This window comes from Alosa pseudoharengus, unplaced genomic scaffold (genome assembly GCF_046254945.1).
Source record: "Alosa pseudoharengus isolate Yale_2024_CS ecotype anadromous, Long Island Sound unplaced genomic scaffold, YU_APseudo_1.1 YU_APseudo_1.1_scf_6, whole genome shotgun sequence".
Lineage (NCBI taxonomy): Eukaryota > Metazoa > Chordata > Actinopteri > Clupeiformes > Clupeidae > Alosa > Alosa pseudoharengus.
Window position 1 is genome coordinate 14,466,529 of NW_027468848.1, and position 5,311 is coordinate 14,471,839.

At 42.6% G+C, this 5,311-nt stretch overlaps 1 non-coding gene across 1 annotated transcript; it reads right to left on the reverse strand.

Moving 5' to 3' along the window:
• Positions 1-4,660: 4,660 nt before the first annotated feature.
• trnal-uag (transfer RNA leucine (anticodon UAG)) lies at positions 4,661-4,743 on the reverse strand. Its single transcript has one exon. It is a non-coding gene; the product is annotated as a tRNA-Leu (tRNA).
• Positions 4,744-5,311: the final 568 nt, after the last annotated feature.

Here is a 5,311-nt window from a genome sequence, read left to right on the forward strand (position 1 = left end):
CTAGAATGTGGTGAGAATCACATGTGAACCCAGTAGCTGCCACTAAAACATTCTAACAATCTTAGGTATCCAGTGACTGAAACAAAGAACACAAACTCATCCATCAAAGTGGGCATGTTTAAAGAGTCCCTGTTGTATCTGGCAAGCTTACTGCATCACATCCGCTCTAATGCGGTGCAGCAGTGTCCGTGGACGTGGCATTGACAGATGCCAACGCAGCTAGGTGCCATGTTGGCGCAGAGCTTGGAGTCTTCAAAGTCAACTTGGATTCTTCAAAACAGGTCATCTCTTTGTATCCGGTCCTGTGGGGCTGGTCGTGACTCCGGCATTGCTGGGACGAGGGTTCACTTGTCTGGAGGCGAATCAAAGTTAGGCCTCCCAGCTCTGACAGTTACCCGCAGGCCTGACTTCTGTCATTACAGAGTATTCATCCCTCTAGCCACGACTACAGGAGGCATTTGAATTGGTCTTGAATTTCCAAATGCTATTCGTGCTCTGATCATAACCATCCATATTCAGTCAGGATTTGGTTGTCTCCAGACGCATTTGTAAGAAAAATAACTTTATACATTCATTCACGTCTAATGCCCTGTTATTCATATGATAGTGAGACCTTGCACTGAAAAAAAATACTTTACCATTTAGGGATGCACGGATTGAGAAATTCTGGGCCAATACTGATACCGATAAAAAATTATTTGGCCGATAATCGATGCCGGTATCAATATCTTTTTCTTTGTTTGTTTACTTCATTTTTGTTGTTAATTATCCCCTTCAGTAGGGTAGAAAGAAAAATATTCATAAAAAAAGTGAACTGAACCATTTTCAAATCTTTTCAGGCCTTCAAAGCACAATATTTACCTAGTGCAGAAATGATGCAGCATAACAGATAAACATCAGCCACTGCCATCTGTAATATCATGTCATATAAATATACCAATAGCCGATATCAGTCAACAAGTCAAACAAAAAATACTTATACTGTCCTTTGGTTACTTATTCCTGATGTGCCTCTGAGCTTCTGAGCTGTAATATTAACATTAGTGCCAACTGCCTTGACCATCGTCTGCATGGAAGGTGTGCAGCTGTAATTGAGGACTGGTGGTGCGTTGAGTCTAGCGATTGAGGATCTTTCCCTGTCAGAGGCCAACCGAGTGGCTGATCTGCAGGCTGGCTTTATCTGCACGGCATGTTTGCTTAGAGGATATCAGGCTGACCTGTGATTTCGGAGCACAGACGACCTATCAATAGCGCTCTCAGATCAGACTGGCCAACAGCACCGCGTCATGTGTTGATCACGGCAGGAGAATCTGCATTGCCCACGGACTTATTTTTCAGTGTTTTTGTGTCTTTTTAGGTTTTGAAACGCTTTGAGTCGTCATTGTGCTGGAAAATGTGATATAGAATTAAAGGACTTACTTACTTTACTAACTTATTCCTCATTATTTACTTTATTTTGTTCCGCATCAAGTAAAAGTAGCCTAATTCACAATTTTGGCAAATGCACAACATGGCTGGATAAGCTTTATTTCATTTTCATTTTCAGGCAGAAACCCAAATGTCAAGAGGAAACTATTGGGGCGTCACCAGTACCCCAATCTCATTAACCACTGGCTGTTTTAAGAGTAGTTCTCTTTCATTCCCCTTCCCCTTGTTACTGGTGTATATTGTGAAAAAAGAGACTGTGAGACAAAGAACACATTACATAAGTCTCTTCTAGGGCTTACATTAACAAATCAAATTGAAGATAAACAAAAATATGCCAGTACAAAGGCAGAGTTTGCGCACTCATTTGAAGCTGGCTGAGTGGAATGGGTACAAAGAGTATTATATAAGAAATAGCACTAACTGACTGAGTAGAAATCTCAACTGTGGAAAAAGTTTAGAACAATAACAATGAGAACAACAAGATGGGTGAGAGTCGTGTAAGTCAGTGCATACTGTAAAACTGAGCGAAATCTGCCAGCAAACAATGCAGGTCTTCAATGTTTTTGTCCTTTTTTTCTTGTGTTGCAAGACTGCAAGGAATGTCAGTGTGCAGGAGCACTTGATCAGGAACAGATCTGTGAGTTGTGCACCTGACTGAAGGCAGCCGGTTGTCTTTGAGTTAGCGTCCATCGCCGGGAACCTACATATGGCTCAGTAGTACACACACACACACACACACGTACTTTAAAATATACATACACACACTTATAAGTCATTCAAAATTCACACACACATACACACATACACACACCGAGAGAGAGAGAAAAACACATATACACACATGCACAAACACACCAAAATACAGACATAAATGCAAACACAGACACACTCCTCACATGCGCACACAGACACAAGTTTAACAGAGAGAGACAGATACACTCAGACGTCCACAAACAAACACACACACACACACACACACACACACACACACACACACACACACACACACACACACACACACACATTTATTCACTGATTAGGATGACTCGGAGGCAGAGCTGAGCGGAGTCTCATCACCTGATTGCATGCCTGGGTGGGTGATCATTACCAGGCTTCCGATCAGAGGAACACACACACACACACACACTCATATACACACACACACACACAGCTCCAGCAGAACCCTCCCCAGTGTCTCTCGCCTGTTACACTCGCCTGCTCGCTCACTCACTTGTTTTCTTTCTCATGATTTGAGTATCTACAACACCCAACTTGTTCAATTACAATCCTGCACTCACACAAACACACCCCCACAGACGCCCACAAGAACATATGCAGACACAAACCTACACTCAAAATACTGACAAAGACAAATCAGAGAACACATGCACACGTGCGCGCACACACACACACACACACACACACACACACACACACACAAACAACACACACACACACACACACAGACAACACATATGTGTGTATTGTATGCATGCACTACAATTGCACACAAGGACAGGGAACTGAACACAAACAGAACTGAACTGAACACACACAAACACAAACACAGAGAGAACGAAAGAGGTTTATGGAATAAAACTGGCTTCTGACAAGACCGTACAAACAGAGCAGGAGGTAGGGAGGAGGAATTAGTGAGCATGAACAGATAGTGAGGGATGACTACACGGAGGAGAGAGAGAAAGATAGACAGGGAGAGAAAGAGAGAGAGAGAGAGCAAAAACAAAAACCGTAACAGGAAGCAGTAGGCAAGCATGGATGTCTGACTTATGTAGGACTGTTGCCCCCATAGGCGATGACTCACTACGTTTGCATGTGTATCTGCCGGATGGGCTATAAAGACTTCTCCGAATTCTTAAAGATTGACACTGCCTTAAAGATTGACACACTCTCTCTGTCACACACACACACACACACACACACACACACACACACACACAAACACACTTCTTCAATTCAAATCTTGAATTTCCCCTTGGGGATCAATAAAGTATCTATCTATCTATCTATATCTATCACTCCCACTCACACATACACATGAACATGCACAGAAGGCTAGAAGTGCATTAAGCTCTAGTGCATTTATAACCCTGTCAAGCAGATCTGACAACCTGACACACAGAGCCTGTCTTGTTTATCCAGGTTCTGCTACATCCTGAGTCCAGTTTTACTGCAGTGCCGTGTAATCATGGAAGCTCAGACTGACAGCCAAGAGCTCAAAACTTTCAAAAAGTTGTCAAACTGACATCCAGCACTATTCTCTAATCAAATATTTCACCAACACCAACACACACACACACACACACACACACAACCATGAGTACTTTTTGTCCGACTCTTAAAATGTGTTGACAATTAGATCTGGCCCACTCACTTAAGCTTTTACCAGAGCTCCATTACTGTATATGGTGTGTTAAATGATAAAGATTATTTACTGTCACTGATACTATGTACCTGGTACAAGAGCTGACTAATGTTCTTTTAATTATTAATTTTATATCCAAGAGAAACATTATATTTGGTAAACTCTTCCAGATCCAAACTGTAGGAGCTCAGGACCATAAACACACCCCTTAGACCAATATGTTTTCCTGGTTGTAATTGGGGATTTTATTAAATGCTTCATGAGACTTTGTTCTATAAACTAAAGCTGAAATGCATCATGCTGAATAGCCTGCTCTACAAAGCATATGCTGTATTATATATACAGTATATATGCTTCCTCTTATGTTCAGTAAATTAATACCCACATTTGATCTGTCATTGGAATGGTCTCAGCTATCTCCCCAAAGCATTTGCTGAATAAAATGTGTAATTGCCTTTCAATGGCTTCAATTTTTCTTTCTCCTAGAGGCAATTCAGAGTATATCTACTGTACATCTATAATGATAGCCTGAAGCGAAAGCACACAGGGCAAGGCTAAAACTAGCTGGCAAACTCTCCTCCTCACAAAGTCTCGATGTGCCAAATGGTAAGGTTGGAAATTACTTTGCAATTCAGATGAAATAAATTATGGTAAGAAGAAAGTTTACAGTGATTGGGACTCTGAAAGGGGTCTGTTTCAGATGGAGGTCACAAGCTTGCAGTATAAAACTGCCTTTCCATCGGAGCAGCAGTGATTTTCTGCTGTTTGGTCATAACCTCTTTTTGGGATAGCAACATGTCCTTTTAAAGTTCTGTGGAATGACACAAACCATCACCTTAGTCAGCATTACACCAGGAGTGGGGTTTGAACCCACAGGGACCCCTGTCCATTGGATCCTAAGTACAACGCCTTCACCACTCAGCCATCCTGGTGCCCACAAAGGGCTAGGTAAACACTTTTCTATGTAACGCTCAAACATGTGAGGGCTGATTTAGCATGTAGCGTTACAGCGTGCACACACACACACACACACACACACACACACTTGACATAATAAGTGAAAATGGCTGAAAATGGCTGGAATTAAGACAGAAGAAGAGCAGCAACAGAGTTGCACACACACACACACACACACACACACACACACACACACACACACTCACACACACACACACACACACACACACACACACTCACGCACACGCACACGCATACACTCACACACACACACACACACACACACACACACTCACACACTCACACACTCACACACACACACACACACACACACAGGCATCTGCTGGAATATGAGTACGTCCCTAAAGAGCTGTACCAATGTCAAACACAATGCAGCATTTCATTTCTGATCTGTGGTTCTGATCAGAGCATCAACATAATACCAGGAGTGGAGCTCGAACCCAGGAGGACAACTGTCCATGGGATCTGAAGTCCAACACCTTAACCACTCCACCATCCTGGGACCAGAAGGGACCAGAAGGG